Here is a 25515-nt window from a genome sequence, read left to right as displayed (position 1 = left end):
AAAATTGGCCGAAGAAATGTTTACATTTCAGGAACACCTTTTAAGAATGTCATGATACTTATTTTTAAATGCACAGACTATTTTTTCAATGTCATGTATAGTTTCTTGAGTGGTACATACATTTTTTTTACAAATTACATGAGCAATGCTTTACATTTTCATTGACAAGTCATGAAAATATTTTGTAAACTTGTGAACATTGTTTCCTGACATGAACGTTTTTTGAAGGACATGAACAAATTTTCAAATATTTACATTTCATGAATTTTTTTGAATGCGTGGTGAACAAGTTTTTATTCTAAGCATTTTCTTGTTATAAAAATAGTAAAAAAATGTTCATGTAAACCAGAAGTAAAAAATAATAATGGTGTAAACACATGAAAGAATAAAACTAATGGTGTAACAACTAATGGGCCGGCTTACTACAACATCTTTGAGGCGACGCATCCTTTGGTGTTGCAGTGAGTGAGATGTATGCTTCCCACTCCACTACGACAGCACATAATTGGCGCACGCAGCTAGTGACAACTAAGACGAAATCACTAATTAAAATGCACTCTTTGCAAAAGTCACTCTCACCTCCTCAGGTTGCAACAAGTGGCGGACTCACTACGGCAACATATAATTGACGCATGCAGCTAGTCATAGCTAAGACGAAATCACTAATTAAAAAGCACTCTTTGCAAAGGTCACTCTCACCTCCTCAGGTTGCGACAAGTGGCGCACTACATTTTTAAATGTCACAACCTGTGAGTTTTTCCTTTTCTCGTAGATCCATTTATTCAAAATGTTTTATCTTTTAAACCATGTGTCCAAATCTCGACGGAATTTTACAGTTGGATTTCTGACGTTGAGATCTTCAAAACTAGATCCAATGTTGATAGGTTTTGATGAACTTTTTATTCACTAAAAAACTGGACAAAAAAACCAAATCGGGAGCATGTTTTTTTTTCCTTTCCGAAAGAGACACGACTCTGGCCTCTCGGGGAAGCAAATCCATACCTCCACGAGAAGTAAACCCGTGCCTCTCACAGAAGGGAAAAAATGTGTTTTCTCTTTTCCGTTTCGGAGAGCACGACCATGCCTCTTGCGGAAGCAAATCCGTGCTTTCACGAGAAGTAAATCCTTGCCTCTCGCAAAAGGCAAAAAAAGAAAACACAATTTTTTCCGTTTTCGAGAGGCATGGCCGTGCCTCTCGCGGAAGGAAAAAAACTCAGTTTCTGAGTGCCTCTCGCGGAAAGAAAAAAATTGAAAACATGTTTTTGCCTGTTTCCGAGAAGCACAACCGTTCCTCTCGCGGAAGAAAAAAAACAGTTTTCACGCAATTTTTTTTGTCTGAAAGCTAAGAAAGACTGGCTAGAAAACCGAAAAGCCAAAAAAACCCTGGGAAAAAACATCTAAAAGCCGAAAAAGCACAAAAAAGTAAAGAACAAAAATCAGAGGGGGCACGACACGTGGCGGCGATGGCGTGCTCTCAGCCCATCACAGGCGACCCTTGCTGGGGCTCCAGAAGAAGTACTCCTTCATTAGTTGCTCACAAGCTAAGACGCGCTCAAAGCGGGCAATTGGGCCTGATCGTTCGCCACACCATCTTGGGCCTTCGTCACCAGTGCTGTCGAGGCTGCTAATGTGAAAACAAACTTTACTCCATTCTCAAAGAAAACCATGATGTCTCTCTTCGTGAGAGAGCCCCAAAAGGTCAGTGCTTCTATAGTCTCCTACTGGTTCTCTAGAACCTTATATTTAAAGACATTCTGCACAAGATATATTGAGGTATAATAGTAAATACTGGTATAAGGAGGGTGGTACACACGTGAGTAGTGCCCAGGAACAGGGTATTGGGGTTGCAGCAAGGGAACCAAAGATGTTCAGGAAAAATAGTAAATACTGGTAGAAGGAGGGTGGTATATACGTGAGTAGTACCAGATACTTAACTCGCTGAATCCAATTTTAGGTAATCTGTTACAGCACATGCACAAAAATGCTACTAAAAATTTTGAGCACTCATATAAATTAGACTCTTAGACTATAGGTAGATGCTCTTACGCTGCTGTTTAAGAAGCCTTGATATGTTCATAAAAGCATCTTCAATCGAACCCCACTACCTTCTTATTTGTCCAAGTGGACAACCTAGATAGTGCCCGAACAGGACAAAAGGAAAAAAATCCATTACAGCACATGCACAAAAATGCTACTAAATTTTTTGAGCACTCATATAAATTAGACTCTTAGACTAGGTAGATGCTCTTACGCTGCTGTTTAAGAAGCCTCGATATGTTCATAAAAGCATCTCCAATCGGACCCCACTACCTTCTTATTTGTCCGAGTGGACAACCTAGACAGTGCCCGAATAGGACAAAAGGAAAAAATCCATTACAGCACATGCACAAAAATGCTACTAAAATTATTGAGCACTCATATAAATTAGACTCTTAGACTAGGTAGATGCTCTTACGCTGCTGTTTAAGAAGCCTCGATATGTTCATAAAAGCATCTCCAATCGGACCCCACTACCTTCTTATTTGTCCGAGTGGACAACCTAGACAGTGCCTGAATAGGACAAAAGGAAAAAATCTATCCAACCAAACCAAATTATCTACATATGTCCAGGTTGTCCTCGAACCCTCAAACTCAGCTCATATGTGGGGAACAAATGAGGGTATGTGGTGTGCCAAGGCGGTTCGCCATGTTGGAAGCAGCCCATTCAAGACCACTTTATCTCTTTCTTTAGTCTTTTTCTCTCTCACATGCATGTGACCGGACAATATGAGGGACAAGGCTGCATGCATAGACAAACGAGGGTTCAAAACAGGCACATCTGGGGACTCTACAGACGTGTTCACGGACAAATGAGGGGCCAAATTGGCCCCTGGTTGGAGATGCTCTAAGGGAAATGAATTTGATGTATTTGTTGCTCTATTCTATGCTCGGTCAGACTTTGCACTTGGACCGGCCACGTCTTGCACCAAGTTTGTTAAAGTCTCGATTCCATATTACTTTTACCGGAGTTTCCACAGTAGCATATCAAATTATATGATTGATGTGTATTTTAGGGCTTTCAACCACATAGCGGTGCGCTATTCGCCACACGACATGAAGATTTCTTCACCCCTTCTATTTTAACATTGCGTCACCATATTTTTACGTCCCGTAAAGTTTTTCTTACGTCAGAAGTCAAACGAGAGCGTAAGAAATATATATCGGCTATAGAAAATATTTTATGTTATAAAATTATGAACTTCAAAACATAGTACACAATATACATAAAAATGTAATTTTTTTGAAGTGACTTATTTTAATTTTCTTGGGCCAAATTTTGCATATTGAATTAATATGGACGTAACTATTTGTATACCAAACATAAATTTATAATGAAATGATCGTAAGAATACCTCGAGTGGAAAATGACTTATTCTGCATCCTGGGTGATGAGTGGGAGATGACGTAAGAATACCTCGAGTGGAAAATGACTTATTCTGCATCCTAGGTGATGAGTGGGAGATGATTTGGGGCATGCAGGTGCGGGGGCAGCGAGTCCCTCGTGCATGCCTTTTCTTTTCGCTTTCGATTTTCAAACTTCCATATTTTTTAAAAAAAAATTCAATTTTTTTTCAGATTCGTATTTTTCATGACGAGGGCACTAAAATAAGATCCATCTCGAATACGTTTTTATGATTTTAAAAAAAAATGTTAAGTTCCAAATCTTGAAACATAGTATGAGCGACCGATGAATCACGACTTTAGGGCATCTCCAAGGGAGACCCGCAAAACTCCGGTATATGTCCAACCGGACACTCTTGTTCACTTTTGTAATCCAACACAGTCCTGTATCAGTTCGTGAAGTGGTCCGGGCGTTCGTTTTCCGGCAAATAGGAGACAAACATGGGAGAGCTATACCAGAGTCCGGACATCCACTTGACCAACCAAAAGCATCCAGATGGTCCTCCTCTCTTTTCTCTCTCTTCACATGCATGGCCCCCTATCCCCTCTCTCTCTTTCCAACCGGACACTGCACCACAAATAGCCCAACACATGCATGGTCCTCACCTATTTTTTCTCTTCCTAGCCGGATACTTTGTAATTAGCATTGGATGGCTCCCTCCCGTATCATTTCCGCGGACCCCTTTCGGACACAAAAACGGACATATACCGAATGAATTTGCTGGCCAGTGTTTGAGATGCCCTTAGTACCCGCGATTGACAAAAAATTCGCTTAAAGTTTCAACTCTGAAACTTGATACACGGGACAGAGAAAATCGGAATTTTCAGATTTAAAAGAGTAAGTTTGAATGAGTAAAACTTTAAACTTAGTGTGCTCGTGCGGATACAACTACTTGACAAATCGTGAGGCAATTGATCTGCAGAGCGGTGCTTGGCTGGTGCATACCCCTGCGAATCTGGGTGATGAATTGCATTATTATATACATTAATGTAAAAAATACTTTAAAGTTGAGATTAATGTAAAAAATACTTTAGAGTTGATCTTAGACCAGTTAGTCGATTTAACATGTTAAATGTAAAAGCATTGATGATAGAGTTGAGATTGTGACAAGTTCGTGCTAATCTATTAGTATAACATGTATTATATGGCACAATCAAGATCCTGACAATCCCGCACTAATTAACCTATCTTGTTTTGGCATAATAAGCGCAACGAAAGCTCCAACAAAAGCACGGATTGAAAGGCGTCAATCCAACCGTGTGACCTTCAAATACTCGGCGTATCAAGTAAAATGAAGTATTCTGCCCCCTGGGTGATACCTTAGAACAAGATAGTCGATTTAACATGTTAAATGTAAAAAACTTTGACGATAGAGTTGAGATTGTGACAAGTTGGTGCTAATCTATTAGTATAACATGTATTATATGGCACAATCAAGATCCTGACAACCCCGCACTAATTAACCTATCTTGTTTTGGCATAATAAGCGCAACGAAAGCTCCAACAAAAGCACGGATTGAAAGGCGTCAATCCAACCGTGTGACCTTCAAATACTCGGTGTATCAAGTAAAATGAAGTATTCTGCCCCCTGGGTGATACATTAGAACCAGTTAGTCGATTTAACATGTTAAATGTCAAAACTTTGATGATAGAGTTGAGATTGTGACAAGTTGGTGCTAATCTATTAGCATAACATGTATTATATGGCACAATCAAGATCCTGACAACCCCGCACTAATTAACCTATCTTGTTTTGGCATAATAAGCGCAACGAAAGCTCCAACAAAAGCACGGATTGAAAGGCGTCAATCCAACCGTGTGGCTTTCTAATACTTGGTGTATCTTAATACATTGCACCAGCGACGTCCTTGTTGTAGCTGTACCAAAGCTCTTTTATGCATGAATGATTGCCCGCCCCACGTACTTTACGTCGTTGCATGCACCACTGCTGAGGAAACTGAAGCCGCCACGTGGCACACTTGGTGGGCAATCAAAGCTTGATGATTTGTAAAAAAGATGAAGGCATGTATAAACGTCAGGTACGTGGTGGCGCTTACGCCTCAAATGTCGCGGCGCAGTTAGCTACGGCGATAGAGAGAAAGTTCACACGTGTATATCATGTACACAAAGCAAGCTCTCTTTTCCTGGCAAAATCATGTACACAAAGCTCAGGCTACGTGCCTAAATACTTACCATTGAGTGCTGGACCACGCATAGATAGTACATGGAACTAATGCTATACACGTCATCCATTTGCATACGAGCTAAGATGGAAGAAACCCTTTTGATCCATCCGATGACATCATGCAGCTAGTGCGGGAAATGACAGAAAGAAATTAAAAGTGGCGAGTAGATGTACAAAAGTAGACCCCCGATGGAAATAAGACGGGATCCAACTTGCGGGGAGGCGACGTCTGAGACAGCTCGTAGGATCGGATAGGATATTGTTTCTAAATCCCCCTGGCTCTGTCGTTCGTAATATCGTGGACGATGCAACTCTTGCTTGATCATCAATAAAGCTTGCTGTGGTGGCCTTCCCAAAAAGAAAGCATGACCCATCTTCACCTTATTTTTCATTTGATTGATGTGTGTGCCCTTCGATGCCCACCCAACGACTAGAAGTTAAAGACTAGGGATTTTTATGGCCATTGAAGGAAATGATAAAAGAATCTCAATGTGCATCCATCGGTATACAATCTTGCAGGGATTAACGACTTAGCCTAGCAGCAAGTCCTAAAAGATTGGCATAGATTTAGCTTGCCGGGTAATTTTCAGAAAATGACATATATTTAGTCCAGCAAAAATAAAATGCGACAAACTATGAGGATTTCATTCAAAAAATAAATCATAATTAAGTTTGATGATGACAAAAAGTACCAGGAACGGAGCCTAACTTAGATGGTTAGGTACCTTTTGGTGGAACCAATCCATCCAGGTTCAAGTTCTACACTTCACATGTGTGGTTGCATATTTCCTGATATTATTTCAGACTTTCTAGCGCTATTCTGTCAGTGGTATGGCGTGCCCGTTATCTACATGTGCCTGCACATCACGTCTGTACCGTGTTTCTAAAAAATGTTAATAAAATGTATCACCTTGCCCGACCTCGACCTCTTCCTGTTCGGCTTCTTCCTCTCCACCTAGGCCCACAACCTCCACCAGCTCCAGTCTGACCTCATCAAGCATGCCTACTCCTTCTACCACCTCATCCCGCCCCTCCAACCCCGCAGGTGTCAAGGTCACCCGATCCTCCTCCGTCCCCCACGTCTTCCGCGTCTCCGAGTACAACCAAAGTGGTGTGGCACTTCCCCTCCCATGCTTGTGGAAGAGGAGCACCGGTTCGGCCGGATTGAACAGCAACCATGGCACCAACGAGGAGGGGAGGGGAGCGGAGAGAACGGATCAAGTAGGTTGCCTGGCGCAGTGGCTGGATCTGAGCCCGACCGGTGGAGCTCCGGTCCGTAGTCAGGCACCGTTTTTGGGTTCAGTTCGGTCTTAAAAAAACGGGTTTGCTATTTCACATCTAGATGTGAGATATCCCTCACCCTTAGGAACAAAACAAATCCATGAAGACTTAAAAAAAAATCAAGGATGAGGGAATTAGATGTGAGAGGGAGTTAGATATGAGATAATATCTCACATCTAGATGTGACATAGACGGACCCTTAAAAAAACTGAAGTTAACTAGAAAAAAGTCAGGGTGCTAACTAAACCACAGACGTGGCAGGTACAATCAGCAGAGAAAATTGAGAAGAAATGGGGGTAATTTGTGTCACAGGTTTCACTAATTTGGTAAACATTAAGAATTTATGCTAAATGGGGTAAAATATATCACAAACATCAAACTAGGAGATAAAAAATGAATACACTCATCTTTTTCATACAGATATTATAAAATTTCGATTGATGAATTCATTAAACATCTTTGGGAATATTTATGGGCTAGACCGTGGTCTATAAACACATCATAGAATAAGTGGGCTGCCAATCCTACGACCCACGCCGAATCATACCGAATCATCATACGTAGTTTCTTTTACATACAAAAGGTACAGGCACCTGCAGACCGTGGTGCGAATATTATTTTTTCTTGGAAAAGAAAACAAAGTTGTACGAATATTAACGGTTGCACGGCTCATGCATGGCTGCATGCGTGCGTGAATCTAGACCACGTCGACAGAACGGGCAAAGTCCACCCCGGGCGCCGCCGCCGCCTCAGCAGCGCATCTCCTGGGGACGTCGACGGCGCTGGCCATCTCGGTGACCGGACGCACCTCGGCGCACGAGCTATTGTCGGTCTTGCCGACGTTGATCACGACGACGTGGTCCTCTGCGGGCGCCTTCCATGCCTCTTTCCCCTCCTTGACCTCGCTTGCCACCGGCGTCTTGTTCATGTAGAACACGTAGAGGACCATCTGGATCACCCTGAAGGTGAAGCCAAGGATGTTTGGGAGCTGGAAACATAAATTTAAAACCGTCAGTGCTTATCCACAAACGGACCCTCCTTCTTTCTTAGACGCACGGAGGTTCTCTCTCTCTCTCTCTCTCTCTCTCTCTCTCTCAGCCCATCCCACGGCCTCCCCAATCACCTATCTCCTCCCTCTCCTTTCCCCCACCACATCTGTCCCGGTTGGTAAGGGCCTTTTGTCCCGGTTTTTGAACCGGGACTAAAGGGTCGTTACTAATGCCCTAGCCCTTTAGTCCCGGTTCTTACACGAACAGGGACAGATGGGCCTCCACGTGGCCGGTGCGACGAGCCCAGGCAGGAGGGCCTTTGGTCCCGGTTGGTGGCACGAACCGGGACCAATAGGCATCCACGCATCAGCATTTCAGGGGCTGGAGTTTTTGTTTTTTAGGGGGGGGGGGGGGGGGTTGGGGGTTTTGGGGGGTTAATTTAGGTGTTTCATATATTGTGTTAGCTAGCTAATTAATAGAGAGAAGTGTCATCTCTTATCTCCGTGCTTGGTCGACGCTACGTACTATATACGTATAGAGAGGACTAGACACGCTAGCTAGTAAGAAAATGAAGGAAACAGAAGATCGTCATGAACATGTGCATACAGAGAGAAGTGATATCGACCACCTCTCCTTCTACGAGATATTGGTCGAACAACAAGTTCTCGTATATCTATCCGACACTACCGGCTACATATATACAATAATTATCTCTTACAGTATAATCTCCTAATTATATATGAACACAGGGTCCACATAGTATTCTCCGTTTTCAGCGATCACGTGGTCAAGGAAGAATGCCACCAATTCCTCTTGAATTTCTCGCATACGATCTGGTGCTAGGAGTTCATCCCGCATCCGAAAGATCTAATTTGAAGAAGGGGGTCAATATATATATATATATATATATATATATATATATATATATATATATATATATATATATATATATATATATATATATGAATAAATGAAACTCAACACAAATGATGGTAATAAAATAAAATTGTGAATATTATTGCTTACGCACTTCATATTGTTCGTCAGAGTAGCCCCGCTCACAGGTTGTGTGGCGGATGGACTCACAAACGTAGTATCCACAGAAATCATTTCCTTGTTCCTGCCACAACCACTTTACAAGAAATAGAGGTCAATCAAACTGATAAGCAAGCATGCTAAATGGTATTGATAAAACTAGCGCTTGAATCACTAGGAGATGCGCGGAACATGCTACTATAGTACTTACTTTCGGGTGTCTAAATTGCAGCTTCTTCGGCAGTCCCGGAGCTTTTTTGGTGAATTTTCTCCAAACCCCGCCAGACAAAGAAAACAATTACTTGATATCAGGAAATGAACAAAGTTGCTGATATGGTGGATAATGATCGATTTAACTTACTTCTCGAGCATTTGAGTCATGTCCGCATAGTCCTAGGGATCTTTTCGTTTCGAGTCTAAGACGGTTACTACTCCCTGCTCAAGCTTAATCTCTAAGAGAATATAGTGGAAGCTGCTTACGCATGCATAAGTCATCAATTACATTACTATAACCTGGACTAATAAGGGAAACCGAATATGCACAAGACAGTAACACTCACTTGAAGTTGTAAGGAAAGAGTATTATATCTTTGTTTTCATTTATTACCAACGATCGTAGCAAGTTGGCCTCGGTATTTTCGGCATGATATTTAACCTCAGTTGCATCTATGAGATTTGTGTTAATGAATCCAATACCACCGATTTGTCTTTTCTTCAATTCGGCGATCTTCAATCTGCATAATATAGTGAGGATAATTATAAATACATGCAATGAAAGAGCTGACCTATATAGAGAGACTTAATGACAGAAGTAGTACTACTTACAGACAGTAGCAAGTGACCGTTGATTTATCGAGGGCCTTTTGATTGAAAAACTGGAAGAACTCCTCAAATGGAACATTCAACAGTTCAATTCCAACGAGGTCATGCTCCTCTTTAACTCTCAGCGTCAAAGTATCCCTCCCCCCAGACTCTCTGCAGGTTTTCATGTACCAATCATGTAATCTTCGCATCATCGTTGTTAGAGATCTTTCATCTTTGACGAGAGGCTTCCCGTAATGGTATTTGTGTTCGTCCACCTCCAAGAAATCATAATGTACATCGTCGGGCAGGTAATCTCCAAGATTGCTATAACCGGCCACCATCCTCGGATCATTAGAGACGATGTCGCTAGACACCTTGAGCGGGGGCCACAATTGGTTTGCTTGTTCGCCGAGCTGGGCAATTTTTTTCCCAGCTCGTCGTTCTTTTAACCTTTGATCACTGACAGTACTTCCCGACCGCTCCGCTTCGACAACTGTCTTTGCAATAATGCGCTCATAGTTGCCTTTCGGCGGAGACTTTGGTGGTTTTGTCAGGGCAGCCAGAGTGCGCTTCGCTTTCACCGGATCTACCTTCTCCTCCGGAGGTGGATGTTTCTTTGCTTTCACCCCTTCAAAGAAGTTCGTCACTTCGGCTCGCACGATCTTCGTGGTTTCCTCCTCGGTCCTCTCGTATGGTAACTTCTTTGGAGTCTTCAGAGAAGGACCGAATCTGGATTGCCTCCCGCCTCTGGCTGTACTGCTAGACGCCGGCAGAGCAGACGGAGCGGCTGCGGCTGTCTTCTTTCCTTGCTTATGAGGCGGAGGAGAAGGACTACGACGCGCCGGAGCAGCCGGAGAGGCGGCGGGTCTCTTCCGCCCTTGCTGACGAGGCGGAGAAGGAGGAGGCTGGCTGCTCGGGCACGCCGGCGCAGGCGGAGAAGGAGGCGGAGTGCCGCCACGCGCCGGAGAAGGAGGCTGAGTGCCCTGATCACTCGCCGGAGGAGGAGGCGGAGTGCCGCCACGCGCCGGAGAAGGAGGCTGAGTGCCCTGATCACTCGCCGGAGGAGGAGGCGGAGTGCCCTTACTCGCCGGAGGTGTCCAGTTTGGAAGGTTGATGAGCTCCTTCCGCCATAGGCATGGAGTCTTCAGAGCAGAACCCAGCCGAGTCTCCCCTTCACCGGTAGGGTGGTCAAGCTGGAGGTCCTCAAATCCCTCTGTTATTTCGTCCACCGTCACCCTAGCATAACCTTCTGGAATCGGACGACAGTGAAAAGTTGCGCCGGGTTCAGGAGGTCGAACAGAGCCGACAGCTGCCTTGACTTTGAAGTTCTCCCATCGCGTCATAAGGTGGCAATGTTGAGACTCCGTGATAGCATCCACGGGGTAGCTAGCAGGAGCCGTCAAGACATGCTCCGGCTGAAGCAGCTCGGTGGAAGCCGCGCTGCTTCTCCGCTGAGATGGCGGGGTAGCTTCGGGGGTAGTTTCGGCAGGTCGATTGCTGCGAGCTACATCTCGTTCCTCTAGTGCTTGAACCCTTTCGTGCAGCTTCTGAATTTGGGTCTGCTCCATTTTTTTCCTCCTCTCCTGGCATTTGTAACCGCCTGCGTCCGGAAAACCAGCCTTCCATGGAACGGAGCCTGGCGTGCCTCGTGTCCGTCCAGGGTGCTCAGGATTCCCGAGGTTCATTGTGAGCTCGTCGTTCTCTCTGTCTGGAACGAACGTCCCTTGGTGCGCTGCATCGATATAGTGCTGAAGCCTCTTGACTGGTATTCTCATTTGCTCGTCCGTCCAAACGCACTTCCCTGATACAGGGTCCAAGGTTCCGCCAGCCTCGAAGAACCAAGTCCGGCAACGGTCTGGCCAGTTTAGTGTCTCTGGTTCGATCCCTTTATCAAGCAGATCATTCTCATCCTTGGCCCACTTAGGCCGGGCTTTGAGGTAGCCACCTGACCCCGTGCGATGGTGAAGCTTCTTCTTCACAGCATTTTTCTTGTTTGTCGCTGACAACTTCTTACTCTTTTCTGATGTCTTGTGGGCCACAAATGCGGGCCAGTGATCTATGATCTTCTCATATTTGCCGATGAATTCTGGTGTCTCTTCTTTGTCGACAAACGTTTTCAGCTCATTCTTCCACCTCCTGAATAGGTCTGCCATCTTCTTAAGAGCATGAGACTTGATTAATTGCTCTTTAACTGGCTTCTCCGGATCCTCCTCTGGCGGTAGGGTGAAATTTGCCTTCAGCTCAGTCCAAAGATCATCTTTGTGCATATCATTGACATAAGACACCTCAGGGTCTTCCTTCTTAGGCTTATACCATTGGTGGATGCTGATCGGGATCTTGTCCCTAACAAGAACCCCGCACTGAGCAGCAAATGCTTCCTTTGTCCGGATGGGTTCAATCGGTTGGCCGTCGCGCGCGATTGCTGTGATCTCAAACCTTTCATCCGAGCGCAACTTTCTCTTAGGGCCTCGTCTCTTTACCGAAATTGTGCTCGATCCGGAGGGCTAGAAAAAAGAAGAAAGACGAGAGTTAATTAATATGTGTACATACCAAAACAAAGAATGCATCAATTAGCTAGTCAGCACATGCTTAACTAATATATTTACCTGGCCGGACTCTGTTCGGTCACCGGAGCCGTCACCACGGGCTCCTTCTCGCACCAGCATTGGGTCACCGGAGCCATCATAATCATGTCTTTCCTCCTCCACTCTTCGATCGCCGTAGCCTGCTTCTTCACCCTGTTCTTCCAGACCATCATTGTCGTTAAGATACGACAAGACATCACCTCCGGCTAAGATTATGTGCCCCAACACCTCTTCTGCTTCCTCGTCTCGTCCGTGCTCCATTGTTTCTACAAATATTACAACATGGCAATTATTACACAAACATGACAGCAGGTGGATATATTAGTGCAAACGTAGACCTAGCTTATTCCGGGTTTGGGGTGGCCTCGGCAACGCTTCAAGGGTAGGGGCGCGGCGGGAGGGGGTAGGAGACCGACATCATTTTTTTCTAGGGTTTGGGTGTCCTCAAGAGTTTTGGTCGAGCGAGAGGGCCCGGGGGTGCTTCCGTGGTATAAGTTATCACGGTCGAAGTTATCCGGGAGGGGGTTATATCGACAACGACGACATACATACATGGGAAAATAATGTTATCGGGGAGGGGGTAGGTCGAACCCCCCCTCGTGTTGAAGTTATCGGGACACGGGGTATATCGACAACGACATATCCGATAAAAAATAAGAAGACGAAGAAGAAATAAAAAGAGGAGAAGAAGATATTAATAGATGAGAAGATTGAAGAAAAAAAAGAAGAAAAAAAAGAGGAGAAGAAGAAAGGAATAGAGGAGAAGAAGAGAAAATAGAGGAGAAGAAGAGAAAATAGAGAGTTCTATTTTCTCTTCTTCTCCTCTATTCCTTTCTTCTTCTCCTCTTCTTTTTCTTCTTTTTTCTTCTTCTTATTTTCCTTTTTCCTCTCCTTCTGTTTCTTCTTCTTCATTATCTTCCTAGCTAGATATATAATACTTTTCTAAAAATGTAAATTTTGCATATATAAAACTTTTTCTTCTTCTTCCTTCTTCCTTCTCTTCCTTCTTTTCCTAAATATATAAAACTTTTCTAAAAATGAAACTAACCTAAAATGTACCCAAATGTACTAAAAATCTAACTTTTATATGCACAGAGAACATACATACATATATACATTTTTATAAAAATGCAGAAAACAAATCATCATATATATGAACAAAAAATCTGAAAAAATATCATATATATGAAAAAAACAGAGAGGAAGGCCGGCGGCCGGACCGAACGTGGCGGCGGCGTGTGGTCGGGGCAGGCCGGGGGCGTGGGGCGGCGTCGGGGCAGGGGCTCGGGCCGGGGCGGCGCGTCGGGGCAGGGACACGGGCCGGGGCGGCGCGTCGGGGCAGGGCAACGACGCGGGGCGACGGCGACGAGGAGTGGGCGGTGACGAGGAGCGGGCGGCGGGACGGCGACGGCGAGCACGGGCAGCAAGGGCGCGGGGCGGCGACGGCGAGCACGGGCAGCCTGGCGGCGTCGATGAGTTCAGCGTCGTCGGGGGGCAAATGTTCGATGAAACTGAAAAATTTACAAGTCCTGCTTATATACGGAGAGCATTGGTACCGGTTCATGGCAGCAACCGAGACCAATGCCCCTTTTAGTCCCGGTTGGTGCCACCAACCAGGACCAAAGGTCTCTTTTCAGCAGCCCAAAGGGCGGCAAGCGGCGGCCTTTGGTCCTGGTTGGTGGCACCAACCGGGACTAAAGGGGTGCATTGGTACCGGCTGGTGCCACCAGCCGGTACCAATGCACCCCTTTAGTCCCGGTTGGTGCCACCAACCGGGACCAAAGGCCTTGTGCTGCTGCGCCCGCGTCGAAAGTTTAGTCCCACCTCGCTACTTGAGAGGGGCGCGCAGTGGTTTATAAGCCCCACTGCCGCTCCCCTCTCGAGCTCCTCTCCATTGCAGGCTTACGGGCCTAATTGTCACTGCTATGCCTGATGGGCCTACTGGGCCATCTGCGGGCCTGAATCCTGGCCCATCGATGGGTTTCTAGTCGTATTCAGGCCGTGGTGGCCCAGTAGGTGGCATATTTTTTATTTTTTGCCTGTTTCTTTGTTTTCTTTTTTGCTTTATTTATTTTGTTTTGTTTCTACTTACAGCAAAAAACTTATTTATTTTATTTTATTTTGTTTCTAATTACTTATCTATTTTACTTTATGATAATTCTTTTTGCTATTAAAGTTTCTAACAAAAAAAGTTCTTTATGAAAATTCTTTTTGCTTTCAATGATTTTGAACAGAAAATACTTCGATAATTTTAGTTGCATCAATTTTATATAATTTTAGTTTCAATAATACTAGAGGTTGCTTATAATGTTTTGAACAGAAAATACTTTGATAATTTTAGTTTCATAAATTTTATTTATGTTATTAAAGTTTATTTTATTTTTTTCTACTTATATATTTTATTAAAGTTTATATTTTTTTTTTCTAATTACTTATTTATTTTATTTGTTATTTTTCATGCACCATTTTTCATGCATTTACTGATTATTTTGAGCTATAAGACCCTAAAATTGAAAAACATTTCAAATGAACTCCGAAAAGGTTGAAAGTTGGCATGGTATCATCATTTCATTCACATAGCATGTGTAAGAAAGTTGAGAGGGTTACGGCAAAAACTGGATGCACTTCGTGTACAAAACGGACAATCTTTTTCGAAGTATCAGGATTTCATACGGAAACTCGTCTGTTACAAAGGGATTTTATTTTTTAAAACTTATTTGAACTCCTCACTTTTTATGTGTTCAAAATGCACCATTCAAAGCCTCATCATCAATTTTCAACCCTTTTTGACTTCATTTCTTATTTTTCATGCATTTATTAATTATTTTGAGCTATAAGACCCTGAAATTGAAAAGCATTTCAAATGAACTCTGAAAAGGTTGAAAGTTGGCATGGTATCATCATTTCATCCACATAGCATGTGCAAGAAAGTTGAGAGGGTTACGGCAAAAACTGGATGCAGTTCGTGTACAAAACGGACAATGGTATCATACTCGTCTGCTACAAAGTTGGCATGGTATCATCATAATAGTTGCGGGAGAAAGTCTTCACTTTTTCTTCGCTTGTGTCATTTGCTTATTGCGCCGTAACCATGGATAATCTTCATCGTTTATCAGGATGCTTGGGTCAGCCTTGACATTGAAGGGAGGAATTTCATGAAACTTTTCATAATCTTCAGACATGTCTGTCTTGCCCTCCACTCCCACGATGTCCCTTTTTCCAGAAAGAACTATGTGGCGCTTTGGCTCATCGTATGATGTATTCGCTTCTTTATTTTTTCTTTTTCTCGGTTTGGTAGACATGTCCTTCACATAGATAACCTGTGCCACATCATTGGCTAGGACAAACGGTTCGTCAGTGTACCAAGATTTTTCAGATCCACTGTTGTCATTCCGTACTGTGGGTCTACCTGTACCCCGCCTCCTGACAGATTGACCCATTTGCACTTAAACAAAGGGACCTTAAAATCATGTCCGTTGTCAAGTTCCCATATGTCCATTATGTAACCATAATATGTGTCCTTTCCCCTCTCGGTTGCTGCATCAAAGCGGACACCGCTGTTTTGGTTGGTGCTCTTTTGATCTTGGGCGATCGTGTAAAATGTATTCCTATTTATCTCGTATCCTTTGTAAGTCAATACAGTCAAAGATGGTCCCCTGGACAACGAGTACAGCTCATCACAAACAGTGTTGTCACCTCTGAGACATGTTTCCAACCAACTGCTGAAAGTCCTGATGTGTTCATATGTAATCCAGTCGTCGCACTACTCCGGGTGTTTGGAGCGCAGACTGTTCTTGTGTTCATCGACATACGGGGTCACCAAGGTAGAGTTCTGTAGAACTGTGTAGTGTGCTTGAGACCAAGAATGCCCGTCCCTACATATTATTGAGTCCGCTCCTAGCGTGCCTTTTCCAGTCAGTCTCTCCTCATACCGCGATTTAGGGAGACCTATCTTCTTAAGGCCAGGAATGAAGTCAACACAAAACCCAATGACATCCTCTGTTTGATGGCCCATGGAGATGCTTCCTTCTGGCCTTGCGCGGTTACGGACATATTTCTTTAGGGCACCCATGAACGTCTCAAAGGGGAACATATTGTGTAGAAATACGGGCCCCAGAATGACAATCTCGTCGACTAGATGAACTAGGACGTGCGTCATGATATTGAAGAAGGATGGTGGGAACACCAGCTCGAAACCGACAAGACATTGCGCCACTTCACTCCTTAGCCTTGGTATGATTTCTAGATCGATCACCTTCTGAGAGATTGCATTGAGGAATGCACATAGCTTCACATTGGCTAATCGGACGTTTTTCGGTAGAAGCCCCCTCAATGCAACCGAAAGCAGTTGCGTCATAATCACGTGGCAGTCATGAGACTTTAGGTTCTGGAACTTTTTCTCTGGCATATTTATTATTCCCTTTATATTCGACGAGAAGCCAGTCGGGACCTTCATACTGAGTAGGCATTCAAAGAAGATTTCTTTCTCTTCTTTTGTAAGAGCGTAGCTGGCAGGACCTTCATACTGCTTCGGAGGCATGCCGTCTTTTTCGTGCAAACGTTGCAGGTCCTCCCGTGCCTCAGGTTTATCTTTTGTCTTCCCATACACGCCCAAGAAGCCTAGTAGGTTCACGCAAAGGTTCTTCGTCACGTGCATCACGTCGATTGAAGAGCGGACCTCTAGGTCTTTCCAGTAGGGTAGGTCCGAAAATATAGATTTTTTCTTCCACATGGCTGCGTGTCCCTCAGCGTCATTCGGAACAGCTAGTCCGCCGGGACCCTTTCCAAAGATTACGTGTAAATCATTGACCATAGCAAGTACGTGATCACCGGTACGCATGGCGGGCTTCTTCCGGTGATCTGCCTCGCCTTTGAAATGCTTGCCTTTCTTTCGACATTGATGGTTGGTCGGAAGAAATCGACGATGGCCCAGGTACACATTCTTCCTGCATTTGTCCAGGTATACTTTCAGTGTCATCTAAACAGTGCGTGCATGCGTGGTATCCCTTGTTTGTCTGTCCTGAAAGGTTACTGAGAGCGGGCCAATCGTTGATGGTTACAAATAGCAACGCGTGCAGGTTAAATTCCTCCTGTTTGTGCTCATCCCACGTACGTACACCGTTTCCATTCCACAGCTGTAAAAGTTCTTCAACTAATGGCCTTAGGTACACATCAATGTCGTTGCCGGGTTGCTTAGGGCCTTGGATGAGAACTGGCATCATAATGAACTTCCGCTTCATGCACATCCAAGGAGGAAGGTTATACATACATAGAGTCACGGGCCAGGTGTTGTGATTGCTGCTCTGCTCCCCGAAAGGATTAATACCATCCACGCTTAAACCAAACCATACGTTCCTTGGGTCAGCTGCAAACTTAGCCCAGTACTTTCTCTCGATTTTTCTCCACTGCGACCCGTCAGCGGGTGCTCTCAACTTCCCGTCTTTCTTACGGTCTTCACTGTGCCATCGCATCAACTTGGCATGCTCTTCATTTCTGAACAGACGTTTCAACCGTGGTATTATAGGAGCATACCACATCACCTTCGCAGGAACCTTCTTCCTGGGGGGCTCGCCGTCAACATCACCAGGTTCATCTCGTCTGATCTTATACCGCAATGCACCGCATACCGGTCATGCGTTCAGATCCTTGTACGCACCGCAGTAGAGGATGCAGTCATTAGGGCATGCATGTATCTTCTGCACCTCCAATCCTAGAGGGCATACGACCTTCTTTGCTGCGTATGTACTGTCGGACAATTCGTTATCCTTTGGAAGCTTCTTCTTCAATATTTTCAATTGCTTCTCAAATCCTTTGTCAGGCACAGCATTCTCTGCCTTTCACTGCAGCAATTCCAGTACGGTACCGAGCTTTGTGTTGCCATCTTCGCAATTGGGGTACAACCCTTTTTTGTGATCCTCTAACATGCGATCGAACTTCAGCTTCTCCTTTTGACTTTCGCATTGCGTCCTTGCATCGACAATGACCCGGCGGAGATCATCATCATCGGACACTGGTTCCTCTTGATCTTCAGCAACTTCCCCCGTTGCAGCATCATTGGGCACATCGTCTGGTTCCTCTTGATCTTCAGCAGCTTCCCCCGTTGCAGCATCACCGTATTCAGGGGGCACATCGTTGTCATCGTCCTCTTCTTCTTCGCCGTCTTCCATCATAACCCCTATTTCTTCGTGCCTCGTCCAAACATTATAGTGTGGCATGAAACCCTTGTAAAGCAGGTGGGTGTGAAGGATTTTCCGGTCAGAGTAAGACTTCGTATTCCCACATTTAGGGCATGGACAACACATAAAACCATTCTGCTTGTTTGCCTCAACCACTTCGAGAAAATCATGCACGCCCTTAATGTACTCGGAGGTGTGTCTGTCACCGTACATCCATTGCCGGTTCATCTGCGTGCATTATATATAATTAAGTGTGTCAAAAACCATTACAGAACATCATGAATAGATAATTAAGTGACCAAATTAATAGAAGTTCATCATCACATTAAAACCAAAGTACATACATAGTACTCATCTAACAACATATAGCTCTCCAGAGCATCTAATTAATTAAACCATACATTGAAACTATGTAAAACATTTCAATGCGAAAACAAATGCGATCATAATCGCAACCAAGGTAACAATTGATCCAACGGCATAATGATACCAAGCCTCGGTATGAATGGCATATTTTCTAATCTTTCTAATCTTCAAGCGCATTGCATCCATCTTGATCTTGTGATCATCGACGACATCCGCAACATGCAACTCCAATATCATCTTCTCCTCCTCAATTTTTTTATTTTTTCCTTCAAGAAATTGTTTTCTTTTTCAACTAAATTTAACCTCTCGACAATAGGGTCGGTTGGAATTTCCGGTTCACATACCTCCTAGATAAATAAAATCTATGTCACGTTGGTCGGCATAATTTTCATAAACAATAAATGAACCAATAGTTATAAAGATAATATATATCACATCCGAATCATAGACAGGACGAGGGTCGACGGGGGCGGATACCAAAACCATCGCACTATATAATAACAAGCAATAAAATAGTAAGAAAATTAGACAAGTATCTATCTAAAGTAAGAATTTTTTCTTTCAGAAAGAAGATAAGAACAAGAGGCTCACCACGGTGGTGCCGGCGACGAGATCGGCGCGGGCGATTGACGGCGATGAAGACGGGAATGGGACGTGACGGGCCGCTAAACCTAGACAAATCTCAAGGAAAATGGAGCTTTGAGGTCGAGCTTCGAGAGGAGAAAGCTTAACTAGTGTGGCTCGGGCATTTCATCGAACACCTCATGTGCATAGGAGGTGAGCTAGAGCACCACAAAGCCCTCCCCTCGCCGGCCAGAGAAAAACAGAGCACTGGAGTGCTCTGCTCGCGGGCGAGGGGTATATATAGGCACCTCATTGGTCCTGGTTCGTGGCATGAACCGGGACTAAAGGGCAGCCTGTGGTCCCGGTTCAAGCCACCAACCGGGACCAATGATGGTGGGCCAGGAGCGAGGCCCATTGGTCCCGGTTCGTCCCACCAACCGGGACCAAAGGGGCCAGACGAACCGGGACCAATGCCCCCACGAGGCCCGGCAGGCCCCTGGCCTCACGAACCGGGACCAGTGCCCCCATTGGTCCCGGTTCTGGACTGAACCGGGACTAATGGGCTGACCCGGCCTGAACCAACCCTCTTTTCTACTAGTGCACATCTACCCACGTCGTCGGGCTGTGAGGCGGCGGCGACATAGGTGATGTGCTTCGATGTGGGGCGGCCGGCTACGCATGGAGACGCACGACATGGCGAGCTGGAGGTGATACTGCGCATGGAGACCTCGGTCGGAGATGCTGGAACCGACCGGCTGGGAAGCTGCAACAAGCAGGTGATTATGCTGGAACCGGACGCGCGTCGCCACACAAAGCTTTTTTTTTCTGGAACCAGCGTTTGTTTTTGCTGGAATTTGCTCTTATTATTCATGCAATTGGCACTGGTGTTTTTCGGTGTTGATTTTATTTTGCTGGAACCAGCCTTTTCTTTTGCAGGAACTGGCTAATTTGTTTGCTACAATCGATTATCCGAGTTTTTTGCCACTGAGATTTTTGCTGGAACCAGCCTTTTCTTTTGCTGGAACTGGCAAATTTGTTTGCTACAATTGATTATCCGAGTTTTTGGCCGCTGAGATTTTTGCTGGAACCATCGGTAAGTTTTGCTGGAACCAGCAAACCTTTTTGCTTCAACCAAGTATTGAAGTTTTTTGTTGCTGGACATGGCGGTGCAAGACGACGCCGGCGAGCCGGAGACGAGGAGGTCGGGATGCTACAACCATGGTGGCTGTGTGCTGGAAGCGGGATGTGTTCGAGCTGCAGGTGCTATGATGGCGACACCATGCTAGAGGACGGATGCTGCAAGCGCCAAGGAGAGCGATCACCGGCGACGGGATCCATTTGTTTTTGCTGGAACCTTACATTGTTTTTGCTGGAAACATGCTTCTTGTTTGTTGGAACCATGTATTTTTTGGCTAGAGGAGGGCGACCAGCCGACCACCGGTGACGATGGCGTCAATCGGCAGGCGAGGCAAGCGGGCCAGGGTGGCCGGCGAGCTAGCTGGGTTCTGGGGAGATCACGGACTGCCTGTATCACAGGCGCCATGGCAAGTTTTTTTTTCTTTTTTAACAAAGCAGTTGGGGAAAGAGAAAGCCATGGTGCGGTTGTAATTGCACGAATCGTACGTGCGCGGTGCGACCGGCCGAAATTTTTGGCCGGCGCGCCAGCGCGTAGCAGTGCCCTATATTTAAAGACATTCTGCACAAGATATATTGAGGTAAAAGAGTAAGTACTGGTAGAAGGAGGGTGGTACATACGTGAGTAGTGCCCAGGAGCAGGGCATTGGGGTTGCAGCAAGGGAACCAAAGATGTTCAGGAAAAATAGTAAATACTGGTAGAAGGAGGGTGGTACATACGTGTAGTACCAGGTACTTAACTCGCTGAATCCAATTTTAGGTAATCTGTTACAGCACATGCACAAAAATGCTACTAAAAATTTTGAGCACTCATATAAATGAGACTCTTGGACTAGGTAGATGCTCTTACACTGCTGTTTAAGAAGCCTTGATATGTTCATAAAAGCATCTCCAATCGAACCCCACTACCTTCTTATTTGTCCGAGTGGACAACCTAGACAGTGCCCGAACAGGACAAAAGGAAAAAATCTATCCAACCAAACCAAATTATCTGCATATCTCCAGGTTGTCCTCGAACCCTCAAACTCAGTTCATATGTGGGGAACAAATGAGGGTATGTGGTGTGCCAAGGCGGTTCGCCATGTTGGAAGCAGCCCATCCAAGACCACTTTATCTCTTTCTTTAGTCTTTTTTCTCTCTCACACACACTCAAAAAATCTCTCTCCCCTCACCAATACACTAGCTGTTGGGGCGCGCCATGGCGCGCCGCTTGAGAGGTAGCTCGGGCGGTGCCAGCGCCCCTTTCACTTTCCTGTCATATATTTGGAAGGGCTGATAGCCTATCAAACTTATTATAGTAAAATCATAATTGCAATGCAGAGCACGCTGTGTGTAGTGTAGGCAGCCCACCCTTTCATTTTCCTTTTTGTGTTGTTAGTAGCAAATGTACATGCAAGTGATGAGGGCCTTATAAATGTATTATATTATACTTTCAGAAACAATTTGAGATGCCATCACAGGCAATGCACAGCAATGTATTGCAGCCAAGAGACTTGCCAGTGAAGAGCAGCTGCTCATCTGCACCATCGTTAAGGCTCTCCAGGCCATACTAACTCTGCTCGCCATCATAGCAGTCCACACAGTCCACATCCCTTTGACGGGCATCGCAGAAGAAGTAGTGGTCGTCGTTGTAGACACCGGGGGTGTCCGGGACGGAGGGCGCAATGCAGAACCGGGAACGCTGGCGTCTCGTCGATGGAGAATTCCCTGTTGCCGTAGTCCAGCTGGTCGTTGCGCCTGCCGTCAAGGCCCATGCAGCACTGCCACATCGTCTTCAGCAGGCGGAGGTTGTGCGCCGCGCTCCCCTTGCGCGACCAGAGCACCTGATCAGGACCTTCCTGATCGTTTTACATGTGATTTTCATCAACCCGGCGATCATAGAACCAAATATCTCCCAACAATCCAATATGCTACAATAGCAAGGAACATCTACTAAGTAAGAACTCTGGAAGAAGAAAGAAACTAATTAGCCGGGGAATGATGTCTTACAGCTAGTGGATGCTAGCAACTTGGAGTTGCCATGCTCCACACCCCTTACACCGCCCCCTGCTCCACGCCTTCCAGGCGTGGCTGCTACTCCTCCTTGGCAAAATGTTTGAGCAGAGTTACAGCCTAAAACAGGATTCGTACACACATGTTCTGTGAGAAGATAGGCCTAAGGATCATTTACAGGCAGTTATAAGCAAATAGGTACAATACATTTTCCACTAATACATACACAAATTATAAGGCTACAAATATACGAGTATCATATATTATTAACACCAGTTTTGTTGCTTAGAAATCAGAACAAAGAGAAAGAAAATGGGGGATAAAATCACACCCACCAATTCCAAGGGAGATAAAACATGAATGGACAAACACATCTGTTGGAAAGGATATAGATTAGAGTATAGAATCACCTTGTAAGCCAGTGATTCCCATCACGCTGTGATAGGAAGGAGGTCGGGAGAACGGCGCCGCATGACGAGCCCTATCCATGCTGACTTTAGCCCTCGACCTGATGATATGGAGCCCCTCGTTGCACTGTGTTTTGTGTGCCATGCAGACCATCCCTCCGGTGCTTACTATTCACATAGAAAAAAAAACTAAAGCACATAAATGCATGATATTAACATCAGGAAGATCTCATGTAAAACTTATATACTGCATATTCTCTTGGCATGTAGAAGTAATATTCCAAAAAGGATAACATAAAAGAAATTGGCAGTAAAAGAAATAGCTAGTTAGCAAATAATTTCATTTTAATGACAAGCTAAATAGAGATGGATAATATTGTGTCCATCTATATTTCATTATGCCAACTTGGATTTGCATATGTCACATAGTTACCAATATGACTTTTTCTTCAACAGATAAATCCGTTCATTTAACTGTAAGGATTGATAGTCCGCCACAAGTATAAACATTACTATCTAGTAAGATATTTTCAGTCTTTTTAAAAGGAACCAAGCCGTTTTCAGTTGACAGTTTATACAAATACATACCCAGACACCGGCAAAGTTGCCGGAATTTCCCATTCGATTCAGTGCTACTTTAGAATTAGAAGAAATTGTGAGGCAGATCACAGTTTTTGTTGGGCTAATGCCATTCTTTTATCCTACACCATGAAGCTGCAAAGATTAAAGACATACAATACATTTCTGAATTTAATTAGCATGTCTACCTGTACCATAAATCCTTCCTGCGTGTTGATAAAATTACAACACCTGCGGGAAGATAACGCAGACATCAAAAAGAGGCCAAGACATGGACTGGATTTGATATGTACATGTCAATAAATGAGTGATATATATGGAAAAACAGCAAAACGAAATTAAGTAAAAAGAAACGCTGCTACAGTCCATCAATACGTAGTTCTAAAACTGAAATATAACCGCGCCCAATGGGAGGGCCTTGACGAGATGCTGGTCCTCTCCGCCGCATGCGACGTCGCCATCCCCCCGGAGTTGTAGGTCAAGGAGGAGGCCTGGCATTGGTGGGCCAATCCTGGACGTGGACGGACATGGTGCCATGATCGCCGGAACACGTGTCCGCGCCGCCCGTGTGGGTGGGCGCTGTTCCCGCCACTGGAAGAGGTGTTGCAGGCGCCTCCGGCCTTGCAGCCGCTGCAGGGGCCGCCTGCCCACCTATGAAAGCCACCACCGTACATCGACATCACCATGGACGACGAAGAGGAGGACGGCGGCGGCATCGAAGACGACCACGGCAGCGGCGTCAAGTCTATCTTTTTTTGTTTGAGTGATCTGGTCCATCTATATGATTGTTCATATGGAATGCAATTTTGTCCTGCAACTGTTTTTACTGCAATATTTCAAAACTGACGCTGATGCAACAAATGAATGCTATCTGGGACAAAAGAATTCAATACTTATAATTTCTATGGATAAAATACAAAATATGCAATCCATATATGGAGATCATTACCACATGGCACATGTGGTAGGCAATTAAAACTTGATGAAAATAAATATTGAGATCGTTGTAACTTCACAAGCATTCAGGATCAAATTTGATACACTAAAGATATGAAATAATTATAATACCAGGTTTGACATCAGTAAAATTAACTCTTGAATAATGAAACTCTGAATCAGCACCAAGATGAATATCTTTTGGAAGAAATGAAGGATCCCAGCGTTCCAATTCCTCCGCCCAAGTATAACGCAGAAGAGCTGGACACACTATTAATAGAGGGCCCTCGTCCTTTAAGCAACAAGCTATTGCAATTGCCAGCATTTAAATAAATGAGAACATACTGCTTCCCCATTCTGTTCAAGAAAATAATACTGCTTCAACATGGGAAAAATATTACGCTCAAAAGCAGATATGATGATTTCTTAATAAGGTCTAAAAAGCAAGTGCTATATAATTAACTATTCAGTAAAATAGACATAAAATTCCTATCTGTTACTGCCCAAAATGTATTGAAGCAAGCTCAATATCTGTGTGCTCAATATCGATAGGCTAATTTACTGTATTTTGCAGTTGTAACACCATGGAACAAACAATTTTCTGCATATGAACTATCCGCACGATAGTTATACACAAAATACAATATGCTCACCTGGTTAGTCTTGCCAAGTCCATCTCAGCTGTAATAAGGCAGCGCCCTTCCCTTCGAAGCCCAAATTTCAGACCTTCAAGTTGGAAGGGTAGAAGTGCATCTCATAACCGACGTGGCAGCTTCATGAGAAGCTCGTCAACTTCTTTATCAGAAGAACAATTTGTACCAGCATTTTGAACAGCACGGCTTGTTCTATAAGGTATATCTTGCACAACAACACCAGTCAACTTCTTCAAGCATTGCAACACCAGCTCATAGTGCACAAGTTTAAAGACAGAAGAAACATGCCCGCTTTGACTTTGTGTTGTGGAGAATGGTACAGCCTACCAACAATAAGAGGGAAGGATCTCAGTTTAGATTCTAGACCAAAAGGCTTATAATCCGGAA

The 25515-nt window shown here is 44.6% G+C and overlaps 1 long non-coding RNA gene across 1 annotated transcript; it reads right to left on the bottom strand.

Moving 5' to 3' along the window:
• Window positions 1-21870: 21870 nt before the first annotated feature.
• Window positions 21871-23979, bottom strand: LOC120966675 (uncharacterized). The gene is made up of 4 exons (XR_012186906.1): window positions 23549-23979; window positions 22964-23128; window positions 22551-22673; window positions 21871-22471 (listed from the first exon to the last, which is right to left on the bottom strand). It is a non-coding gene; the product is annotated as an uncharacterized lncRNA (long non-coding RNA).
• Between the last annotated feature and the right edge of the window lie 1536 nt (window positions 23980-25515).

Source organism: Aegilops tauschii, chromosome 6, assembly GCF_002575655.3.
Source record: "Aegilops tauschii subsp. strangulata cultivar AL8/78 chromosome 6, Aet v6.0, whole genome shotgun sequence".
In the NCBI taxonomy this organism is placed as follows: Eukaryota; Viridiplantae; Streptophyta; class Magnoliopsida; order Poales; family Poaceae; genus Aegilops; species Aegilops tauschii.
This window is presented reverse-complemented; position numbering and strand designations above follow the sequence as displayed.